Here is a 13,409-nt window from a genome sequence, read left to right on the forward strand (position 1 = left end):
AGACTTGCTGCCCTTGTTTCAAGAGTAAACTTTACTTAACTATCAAATTTTAACAAAATGTAATTATAATGAACTTGTAATCCACTGGGTGAGGCAAATTTTTCTCCATAGGCATAATTTGAATGAACATGGTTGATTATAACCAATTGTTGACGTTTTCCTTTAGGTTGCCATAGCAACCAGAGTTATGCGTGGAATTCATTTCTTTGAACAATTTTGAAAAAGCACCAACCAAGGATCATTTCTATGAAGTTGCATTAAAATTGTCCAAGGGGTTTAGGAGAAGATTATCATGATTATAACCAATTGTTGACATTTTCCTTTAGGTTTGCCATGGCAACCAGAGTTCTGCATGGAATTCATTTTTTTGAACAATTTTGAAAAAAAGCACCAACCAAGGGTCATTCCTATGAAGTTTCATCAAAATTGTCCAAGGGGTTTAGGAGAAGAGGATGATTATAACCAATTGTTGACGCCGAACGACGGACGACAGACGCCGGACATAGACCGATCACAATAGCACACCTTGAGCACTTTGTGCTCAGGTGAGCGTAAAATGGCTTAATAAAATAAGTTACAGCTTGCTTCAGTTAAACGCTTTTAAAAATAAGGGCCAGGTTTTTCCCCGAAATCCTTGTTTATATTTATATTTGGTAAAAATGACTGATCATTTTCTGCAATTGTTTTTTCGACCATTACTTCGTTCTTTCTTTTCATATTTTGTTACAAAATTCTGAAAAAATAGCACCAGAATATATGTAATGTTAAAAGCAAGACAGATGAATACATACCTTCTCAAACAAGAAAATATGCCTTTTAGTTGACATATAAATTTAAGCTAAATATGTTCCAATTTACTTTGCACAGAAATACTTTTTACACTCATTCAATAAAATATTTGTCTGAAGCACTTGTGATATTCCGAAAGAATGGCAAATATATGTCACATACAATGCATTCACATTCTATTATGTACTTTAATTATGGAATTCAATAACTCCCGTCCGGGATATATTTTATTTTATTTTTAATTACCGTATTCCATGTTACAAAACAGATTGAGTAAAACGAACAATCCTGAAACGGTTACATCCAAACAATATTTTTACCAGTATGCCGCGCCTTGGCCGGACTATTTACTTGTGAACTATATGGATATTATCATTTTAAACTGACGAGTTACACTGAGCTTTATCGGGGGAAAATAACTAACGTTTGTGCAAAAGTGTCCTTCCTAGTGCACACTCGAAAAATATTTAATTACAGACTATATGGATGTGCATGAAGTTAACAGCACAGCAGCACAGCGGCATAGCAGCAAGTTGATATGATGCTGGCAGCTAGCTGCTACGCTGCTGGCAGCTAGCTGCTACATGTTTTCACTATAAATATAATGACTTAGGTTTACTATATACAACTTTAGTAAACCATTGTATGCCTTCCAGCTGTTTATAAGAATATAAATAGGGGTAAGAAAAAATGAGATTTTACTGTTTTAGGTCATTTGGTAAAATTTTGATTGCGACGGGTTTATTAAATAAGTAGACCACCAAAATAATTATTCTTTTCTGAAATACCAATTTCTCATCTTAAAATACAGGAAGGGGCAACGGGAACATACCAACATAAGGTAATCTTTATTCATAGAATGAGGCCACGAGCCCTACAACATGAGCTATTTAGATCGCTGGAGCTTTTGTCCTGAGTAGCCGAAAATAGAGTAGCCAGAAATTTATCCCCCCACTTTTCGTTATGGTCCCCTTAGTCGAAATTTCTGGACAGTTCGTACCCAAAATGGCTTTTACAGCAGCAAATTTCGAGCTCTATTTTCGGCTACTCAGGACAAAAGCTCCAGCGATCTAAATAGCTCATATTGTAGGGCTCGTGGCCTAGTTCATCCCCCCACTTTTCGTTATGGTCCCATTAGTCGAAATTTCTGGTCAGTTCGTACCCAAAATGGCTTTTACAGCAGCAAATTTCGATTTTCGAGCTCTATTTTCGGCTACTCAGGACAAAAGCTCCAGCGATCTAAATAGCTCATATTGTAGGGCTCGTGGCCTAGTTCATCCCCCCACTTTTCGTTATGGTCCCCTTAGTCGAAATTTCTGGTCAGTTCGTACCCAAAATGGCTTTTACAGCAGCAAATTTCGATTTTCGAGCTCTATTTTCGGCTACTCAGGAAAAAAGCTCCAGCGATCTAAATAGCTCATATTGTAGGGCTCGTGGCCTAGTTCATCCCTCCATTTTTCGTTATGGTCCCCTTAGTCGAAATTTCTGGTCAGTTCGTACCCAAAATGGCTTTTACAGCAGCAAATTTCGATTTTCGAGCTCTATTTTCGGCTACTCAGGACAAAAGCTCCAGCGATCTAAATAGCTCATATTGTAGGGCTCATGGCCTAGTTCATCCCCCCACTTTTCGTTATGGTCCCCTTAGTCGAAATTTCTGGTCAGTTCGTACCCAAAATGGCTTTTACAGCAGCAAATTTCGATTTTCGAGCTCTATTTTCGCCTACTCAGGACAAAAGCTCCAACTATCGAAATAGCACACATTGTAGGGCTCGTGGCCTAGTTCATCCCTGCACTTTTCGTTATGGTCCCCTTACTCGAATTTTCGGGTCAGTGCGTCCCCAAAATGGCTTTTACAGCAGCAAATTTCTATTTTCAAACTCTATTTTCGCCTACTCAGGACAAAAGCTCCAACTATCGAAATAGCACACATTGTAGGGCTCGTGGCCTAGTTCATCCCTGCACTTTTCGTCATGGTCCCCTTACTCGAATTTTCGGGTTAGTGCGTCCCCAAAATAGCTTTTACAGCAGCAAATTTCGAGCTATATTTTCGCCTACTCAGGACAAAAGCTCCAACTATCGAAATAGCACACATTGTAGGGCTCGTGGCCTAGTTCATCCCTGCACTTTTCGTTATGGTCCCCTTACTCGAATTTTCGGGTCAGTGCGTCCCCAAAATGGCTTTTACAGCAGCAAATTTCGATTTTCGAGCTCTATTTTCGCCTACTCAGGACAAAAGCTCCAACTATCGAAATAGCACACATTGTAGGGCTCGTGGCCTAGTTCATCCCTGCACTTTTCGTTATGGCCCCCTTACTCGAATTTTCGGGTCAGTGCGTCCCCAAAATGGCTTTTACAGCAGCAAATTTCGATTTTCGAGCTCTATTTTCGCCTACTCAGGACAAAAGCTCCAACTATCGAAATAGCACACATTGTAGGGCTCGTGGCCTAGTTCATCCCTGCACTTTTCGTTATGGCCCCCTTACTCGAATTTTCGGGTCAGTGCGTCCCCAAAATGGCTTTTACAGCAGCAAATTTCGATTTTCGAGCTCTATTTTCGCCTACTCAGGACAAAAGCTCCAACTATCGAAATAGCACACATTCCGCTTATCAAAAAGACCCGAAGTAATCAAAAGTTTATCAAACATTAAGCTAAAACAGTAAAATCTCATTTTTTCTTACCACTATTTATATTCCTATAAACAGCTGGAAAGCATACAATGATTAACTAAAGTAGTATGTAGTTCATATAAATCATTATATTCATATTTAAAAATGTAGCAGCTAGCTGCCAGCAGCATATCAACTTGCTGCTGGCAGCTTGCTGCTATGCTGTTGTGCTGCTAACTTCACGCACATGATTCAAACGCTATCTAACAACCGCGTTTGTTTGTGTTTTTAAATTAAACTTGATGTCATCAGCACAACTCCATTTGAAACAAACAAACCTATAAATATATACAACATCATATTTCCATCGTTAACACTTATTCTTATAATTACGTTGCGTACGATATTGGCGTACATTAGTGTAACCGACGTTATCGTAATTTTTAACCGTTTTAACGTTACAAGAATTACTTAAGGTGTTTGGGTTACAGTTTTCATAAATAATGTTGGTTCGATATTTTAAGAAATATTTGATATGTGTGTACGTATAATGTTTATTCAACCTCTATATGAAAATAACATTACATAAACAAGAATGTATACTTACATATGTCAGTGTTCTACGTAAAAGTTCATACACATTATGTCCAAATGATCACACTCTGAAAGTTGAATATCTTTTTCGTCGGGCCGGCCTACAATGTATATAACTGCCTCGGCGTAAACAATCGCTTTAAGCCTGTTAACAAGCGTGTACATGTGGGAAGACGTCTGTCCGTTCTTGTTGAAGTACAAGCCCTGTACTACCGAGCTGCCCTTTATGAAACGATTTCCCCACTGATCATCGGTATCCCTGGTTAGCACGTGGGTTGCCTTGGTGACCTGTGATGTAACGTGTATGAACTTATAATTGGATAAACGATACAATAGGGATATATTATCATGATATATTATCATATGTATATTATCATAATTTGGTATATCAATTAATATTTTACATGAATTTCATTCGCAGCAAAGAGAAACTGAAACAGAACAATTTCATTCCGCCATGTAGTGTATTATTTTAATACTATATGTATTGTATTGCATAACTTAGACATAATGCCATACTAATATTAACACAATTATTTGAATACTATGTATAGATTTGCGAATTAACAAACATTTGCTCTCAACCACGTTATGTTGTCAACTAATTAAATGTAACTATTTTAATCAAATACAAGTCATACATTCAGTATGTAAAAACAAAATATCTGGGTCTTTCGTCTTAAATTAACGTTTAACTTAGTCAATATGGATCAAGGATCCCTATCAGATTAGGCCAACATGTTTAACTTTGTAATTCTCGATCTAACTGTGTGGTATAACTGGTTATTAAAAAATGACCGTAAAAGCCAATATGAAAATAAGACATACGAAAAATAATCATATATGGACATTTTAATACAATAATTCCCGTTAATGGTAACACGGATTCGTTTCAAAATAATGCGGTATTGCGGATTCAGGTCCGAGCATAAACGGACTCTCGGTATTTAGAGGGTTAAGGACACATCTCAAATCATGACGTATTTGGATTGTAGAACGAAATTTTGCATGGCTTTGCTCTCAGTAACAGATGGACGTCGATACAAACTTAAGAGATTTATGAGATTAGTAGAAGTAGTTCACTCTTGCATGAAACTCACCTAGAATTCTGAGGATGGCCCGGCGTGCTCTGGTGGCGGTGAGTGTCTTTTGGCTAGATTGAGAGAAGTGGTTGGGGATTCAAACATAGGTTTGCACTCTTTGCGTGCAGGTGGCGCCACGTGCGCGGCGAATCCTTGGAGAGGAGGTTGCAAGTGTCTAAATCTTTAGCTTTGTAGGTTTTTTTTAAGAATACTTTAAGAGTAATGATTCGAAATTCAGCCTGGCTTCTATCAATTCATTTACATCAGAGCCGTCCATTGTAAGTAAAATACTTTCTACGAAAACAACGGAGGTTGCTCATTTCGTTATAACGCAAAAATCCAGCATAGCACAGTAATATTATAGCTAAATCTCTTACATTATTTTAATGACCCGATTTGTTGAAAACCTCGTAAAATATCAATTTAGTAGTAGTGTCAATGAACATACGCAAAACCTACATATCAATATAGTGTACAGTACTGGTATTTCGACTCTGCCATTCTTGTCATTCTAGATGTATTTGTAGAACTCGTCAGAGTAACCATAATGTCCTTCGTGAAACTGAAGAAAGAGCAAGTCAGTTATTTAAAGAGATGATTTAAATTTGAGTCGAATGGTCAAGCAAAGAACTTTGTGAATTACAAGTTGTTTTAATGACACAACCTTGGAATTTGCTCAGGCTAATAATTGTCATTAGAAACGACTTTTACTTGGCTTCGGAATGTGATTTTAGACATACTAACTTTAACTTATATCTTAATGTGCATTTATTTGAATGTATTTTTTGGGGTCACATTTTGGCTGTTTCGTGGTAATATTAATATTTTGATCTTGTCCTGCATTGATCCCAGTCAGCAATGCAACACTTAGCCAGTTATTTTGCCAAAACTTTTTTCCACATTAAAGCTTTCGAGTTCTAAATTTGAATTACAGTCAAATTTGATTTATGACATTTTGCAATTGGGTTTGTTGGCTATGGAACTCTACCATACGATCATTGGTATAAACGTACCTGCACTTATTTTACAACTTGTAGAATACATGTCAGAATTGAAAGTGTTTTGCTAAATAAATATTACGTATACGATTGTTTTCACAGTGCTTACATATACTTGTCAGAATTAAAATATCACTTGGTTTGAATAAAACATTCAGTTCAAGATGCATTCTTGAATGTGCAATTATAAAAAAAAAACATTGACACGTTCAATATACAAAATGTATCAATCTAATCTAGAAATAACTGACTCTTTTCTCTTCAAACATGCAAGAGAGTTAAAACAGCACAAGAAGCCATGTATATTGAAACTTTTATTCATTTTAATTCCAAACATAACAACACAAACAACCTTCATGGACACTGTAAGAAAAATATAACATATAAAGGCATTTATTCTGATATTATTCATCCTTTGAACAGCTACGAAAATAAAAGAAAACTAAGCAAACTTACTGGAACATATGCCAGACAGTGATACATTTTGGCACATTCATATCTACATGATTAGAAGTACACAAGTAACAAAAATATAAGGAAAGATGTGTGGAATAAATGAAGAGTTTATTTAAAAACAAAATGATTGTCAGTTAAGAGTAAAGCCTTTTAAAGCTTTATCAGCGTCATAATGGGTTTCAATGCATCTGTATCTAGCAAGAAGCACTCGAGTCCTGGGGCCATATTCAATAAGCATCTTAGTAACAATTTTCAACTAATAGTGAAAAATTGCCTTTTAACTAATTTGAATTTTTAGAAAACGAACAATGTTTGTACACCAAAAATATGAAAATAAGCAAGAAAATGGTCTAAACAATATATGCATATGACTAAATCTGATGAAAAGTAGCGAGTATTTAAAATAATTGATGTCAGAAATTTACGAAAATCTCACTAAGTTGAAAATATTCACTAAGATACTTATTGAATACAGCCCCAGTACACAATGTTTTTTAGGAAACTTAAGATGCCTTTATAAATATAACACTTGTATAATTATGAATATAGAGATGTTTAATTTTGACACATTTACAATGTCTTGTGCACACATTTATTAATAATAATTCAATTAAGTTTTAACTTGAAAATAAAAATATGTACAAAATTTCTTAACTAAACTTGTTAACACTTTAAGGTTGACAAAAGCTCTATTTTGCATATTATTTTGGCATGTAAAATTTCAAAAGATAATGAAAACCTCTGAACAATGAATTTTATCAAAACCTGGCATTCTAACTATGTCGTCACCTTAGTGCAATAACTCAATAACTGCATATAGAAATAAAATCAGATATTGGGTCCTTGAACTAAAGTGACGATATGTAGCTCAACTATCTGACAAAGTTAACAGGAAAACATTCTGATCCCAAATTAAATTGGCATAGCAATAAAAGAACATATTTTGTGTTCTTCTTTCATTCTTTGGGTAACTCTGTTACAAAGAACATAATAATACTGTAATGCTGCCTTTGTTCATTTCAGTTTGTATATATATATATATATATATATATATATATATATATACATATATACATATATATTATATATATTTCAAAAACAAAACGTTACTGAACTGTCTTATATCATTCACATAATTGTTATCATAGAACATTTGACTAGAAAAAAAACATCAACTAAAACTTTCATTCTTAAACTGATAACACAAGACCCTGCATAAACAAATCATTTCCTTCCTTTACTAACAACACAAGTCCGTGCATAATCCATTAACCAATCATTTCCTTCCTTTACTAACAACACAAGTCCGTGCATAATCCATTAACCAATCATTTCCTTCCTTTACTAACAACACAAGTCCGTGCATAATCCATTAACCAATCATTTCCTTCCTTTACTAACAACACAAGTCCGTGTAGAATCCCTTAACCAATCATTTCCTTCCTTTACTAACTACACAAGTCCGTGCAGAATCCATCAACCAATCATTTCCTTCTTTTACTAACAACACAAGTCCGTGTAGAATCCCTTAACCAATCATTTCCTTCTTTTACTAACTACACAAGTCCGTGCAGAATCCATCAACCAATCATTTCCTTCTTTTACTAACAACACAAGTCCGTGTAGAATCCCTTAACCAATCATTTCCTTCTTTTACTAACAACACAAGTCTGTGTGTAAAAAACACAAGTCCGTGTAGAATCCCTTAACCAATCATTTCCAGCTTTTACTAACAATACAAGTCCGTGCATATTCCATTAACCAATCATTTCCTTCCTTTACTAACAACACCTGTCCGTGCAGAATCCATCAACCAATCATTTCCTTCCTTTACTAACAACACAAATTCATGCACAATCCATCAACCAATCCTTTCCTCCTTTTACTAACAACACAATTCCGTGCAGAATCCACCAACCAATCATTTCCTTCTTTTACTAACAACACAAATCTATGCAGAATCCCTTAACCAATCATTTCCATCTCTTACTTACAACACAGGTCTATGCACAATCCATTAACCAATCATTTTTTTCTTTTCCCACCACGCCCTGCCATGCGTTTCACGCGAGAGGAAACCTGAGATTCTAGCTCGGCCGCGCGCTGTTGCAAGGAACGCTGGATCATACCCATCTCACGCTCTATTTGCTCCGTCATCTCATCAACTTGTCGCTTGTGGTCCGACTGAAAGCGACATGTATAAAACAAGTAAGACAAAACAACACATTTTTTACAAATATGGGTCCGAATTTTAGCCCCTTTCCCAATGCTTAAAGATATACCCTTTTTCCAACTCAAATTTTCTTTTGAAATAAAGATATAAAGTAATCATTTCATAACAAAATATTGCCTGAAGCGATGGATGCTCCCCATACACCCATTTTCTATGGAAAGATGAATATGGTTATATAATGTACTGGTAGAAGGTAGATGGTGGTAGCATTATCATACACAATTTGGAAAAAATCATAACAAGGAAAGCTATGGGCAGGTTTGAGAATTAAATTTTAAAAGTAAAATTCAAGAAATGAAATCAAAAAGCAGCAATAGAATTTCACAAATATCCAAGATAAGGCCCGGAAAAACTCCAAATTTTCGAAAAACTATCAGATAAGGGGAGTTTCAGGGGAAATAACTCAAACATGCATGGCAGGATTATAGTTCCTGTGCACTACACTTCCTCTAATTGCCATATATCTATATACCACTTTTTATTTAAATCCGATCAGTAGTTTTGTAGCAATGATCTGGACAAGCACCAATTATTTAAGAATGTTAAAGAGATAACTTAAATATGAAAAATATGCATGGTAGGAGTTTCCCAATACTCCCATTATAGAATGATACCCACTATTGCCCTACTAACCCTAACTAACCCAAACCAACAAGCAATGCCAAACAAATTTATGTCCTATAAGTATTGAAGGAATTAGTACCTACAATATACCTATTTGTGTGAGGGGAGAGAGGGACGGATCGATAGACAAAGCAGCGACTATATGCTCCTCCCTTTGGGGAGCAAAATAAAAATCGACCCCTAAAATGTTTTAAGTATTCAGTATGCATTTAACTATGAAACTAGTTTTTTTTATTTAGTGAGTGCCATTATCATGCAAATCCCCTTTCTGAAAGAGTTCACCTCCGAAATGTCAGTATGTAGGATAATTTTACCACCCAAATAGACCCCTTCAACAAGGTCATGTAACTGCTGTCACCTACCAACATTTCAATGGTCTCTTGTTGCTCCTTACGTTTCATATCCTTTTGCTGCCGGATCTTTTCTAGCTTTGCCTGAAATTATACACAATTGCTTTATGTCACTCTAGCTTTCTTAAACAAAAAGAAATGGAACAACAAATTGTGTTTCTAAGAATTTACAGTTTATACCATGGTATGAAGGGCACAAGTGTATTTGTAACTTGAGAAACCACACAAAACAATAAGTATTGAGTGATTTCAGTCACCTTATCATGAACTTAACAGAGCATGTTATGTAAAGTAAAATGAACCCCTTGTTATGGTTAATAACTGTTCAGTAAAAATGTCTCACCTCCCTCCTAGCGGTTTCCTCAGCTGTGTGGTAGCTCGGACATTTCACAAACGTTCTGTTGTGACCCTTCTGTCCACAATTGCCACATTTTATATTTGAATTTCTGGTTTCTGTCTGTGATTGGTCTATCTGGGTCTTCTGACCATCTGCCATTGCCATGTGATCTCCATCTGAATTTGATTGGCTCTTTAACTGAGTGCTTTCTTCTATATTAGGCCGGTAGGTACTTCTTGTCCGTAGGTTGTTTAAGTGACTATGTTGTCTTTCTAAAGATTGAAAAGGCTGGTCATCCACTACAATCACTGCATATAAAATAGAAATGAATTTATTAACAGTGATAGAAAACAGTCTCATTTCGAAGGTTAAACTAGGTTTTAATATTTTTTCCATCAAGTCACTGAATATTTCAAAGAAATTTGGTTTTATTTTATAAAATATATTACAAATACCATGGAACAATTAAATATTGTAGAATTCATTCAGAAATTGTGGTTTATTTGATTGAACACATTGAATTTAAACAAATAATCTCGTTTGTTGATTAAAGATACCTTAGATAAACATACACGTACAACATGAAGTACTAGTCAACATACCATCGTTCGTGTCTGTAGGGGCACTGACAAGGCGAAGATCTGGCCTAAAAGCACCGAAGTCTGCGTTTCCCATCAAAGCTTGACCTCCAGTGCGGCCCACCTGGGCCTGATGGTCATCCAGATTCAATACTGGTGCCTGATCGTGTCCATGCCGAAATCTCTCACTCTGCAGATGCCGGTACTCTTCCAACTAAGAGAAACAAGAATATATACAGCAAACAGACACAAGTTACATCAGCGGATACCAACAATCTTCCGTTTTTCCTTCAACTGAGGTACATACTGAGTTTTCTCACTTATAACTTTAAATACCTTCAAATTTTACGAATGTTTTAATTGCTTCCGTTGACGATATATAAAAAAATGAAAGCAGAAAAAATATGTTTGATGATGTGTTAAGATTATGAGCTACCTGTAATGCAGCAAGGCTTTAATTACATAGGGAAAACCCAGCCATGTAAAACCAAGTTATGTAAATCAGGACTTGTATTTGATACAAAACTTAGGAAATTCTAACAAAAAGGCACATTTTCTTTATAGCTTGACATTCAGTTCTTAACCGAAAAATGCACCAGTACATACTTGAGAGAGAGCCTTATCCCTGCTGGCCCTGTGCTGGGCTACAATCTGTCTGAAACTGAGGCTCTGTTCTGTAGTATCCACACTCGAAGAGGGGCCCTTCCCTGGCCTCACAGAATCATCATCTGTAACACATCCAGTAAATATGTTACAATGAAGATGAGCAATTATTAATTATACCTTATATATTAAAAACTATTAAGTATTTATATATTTAAGATGCTATTCATCAATTTCATTCAATAACATTTCGATATCATTCCATTGATGTCTCTAAAGCTACATGTACTACATAAAACATAAAGGTTATTTCTCTAAATGCTTTATTGTTATAAAACCTTAAACCACCACTGACACCAAAAAACACTAACCATACAAATAACCACCAAACAAACATATACCAACCAATGACCACTTCCTGATCGTCCGGGTCCATATCTTGCATCTGTCGAGCCAGTCGAGCGTCAGCCTCAATTGTGTGTCTCCAGCGTGCAATCTTCTCCAGTTCCCTCCGCTGTAACTCACGCACACCAACCTGTCCCAACCGTGATTCATTATCCAGGTGTTTCACACCCTCTACTACTTTTGTCTTATTTACAGTACCTAAAGTTACCTCTTTATGTACAACTGAATGATGTGTCAAGTTCATATTCAAGTCTAGTGTTTTCGCTGTTTGTATATTTGCTTGTAAAGCATTGTTCTTTTCAATGAATGGTGTATTCTCATTATCATTCTCATTTACTTTCTGATGTCCTTGTCCTGCAACTTCGTTGTCAAACATATCTTGCAACTCTCTTGCAATATATTCATCATCAACCTCAGTTATTTGTTTGTGTTTACTCTTGTATTCCCTGTCAAATTCCTGTTGCATCAGTCTTGCTAATTCAGCATCTCTCCTTGCTATCACATCACCAGTTTCCTTCTTTTGTTCAGCCGATGGTTTTTCTGACTCAGACGGATAACATTGCTGTTGCTTAAGCTCTCTATATCTAATACTTCTTGGTCTATTTACCACTGGTAGAGCAATATCCTGAGAATCACTGTTTAACCTGGCTTTCAGCTCCAAATCTTCAATTTCATCATCTTCATTACTTGCACCATTGTCACTCTCGATATCCTCCTTCAATTCTTGTGAAGTAGGTTGGTAGTCAATGTCATTGTCGTCATCATGGTCGAAGTAATCTCCCTCATCTAATTCGAGATCTATGTCTTTTTCTTGCTTTATTTGGACTAAACTAACACTTCCGCTATTTCTTTTGGATAACCTATCATTAGACTTACTTTGTTTATGAAGGTAATTGTTTTTATCTTCAAGTTCTTTATCAATGATTAGATTAACATCCATTTCAACATCATTACTTTTTTTATTACTAATGTCATTACTTTTATATTCATTTTTCTTCTCAGTTTCCTCACCTCCTTTTTCATTTTTTCTATTGTCCTGGTCAGAAAAACTATTTTCGGCTGCAAAAATATCTTCCTCACTTTCATAATCAGATTCCTTATCACTGTCAAAGAATAAACTCTTCTTCAAACTGAAATCTTCATCTGATGTTTTATTTAAACTATTGTCTTTGTTCACATGTGACCATCTGCTCTCATCCCAACCATTATGTTTTGTGGGTGAACCACTTTGTTCACTTTCTGTACTTAATTTCTTCCTCTCTGCTGTACTTTCTGGATGACTTTCGGCAGATGATCCAGCACTTCTTTGCATCATGCTTGTTCTACCACTAATATTGGACAATGATGAAAATGAAATAGGTTTTCTTTTGCCACTTTCAGGTGAAGGTGGAATGAATTCCTCATCAGCATCAAACATTTCATCAACATCAGTTAAAACTTCATCATAAGTACAGTTTTGATTCGTCTCCTGAGAAAGAATACATACGCCTTCATCGTTTTCGAGTATAACATCAGACTGACTGTATCCAAATTCCTGGCTTTGAGAATCTATCTGAATAACATGAATTGCGTCATCTTGCTTCTCTTTAACATTTCCTTTAAGTTCACACACAGTTTTCTTCTTTGGTGTACATTCCAAGATGCTCTTGTTAATAGCAAGTTTCACCATGTCTTCCTCACTTAAATGTATATCCTGTCCATCTATTTTCATCTTCTTCATAGGACTGTGCTCTATTCTACTTCTCTTGATTGC

This window comes from Mya arenaria, chromosome 11, assembly GCF_026914265.1.
Source record: "Mya arenaria isolate MELC-2E11 chromosome 11, ASM2691426v1".
Taxonomy (NCBI): domain Eukaryota; kingdom Metazoa; phylum Mollusca; class Bivalvia; order Myida; family Myidae; genus Mya; species Mya arenaria.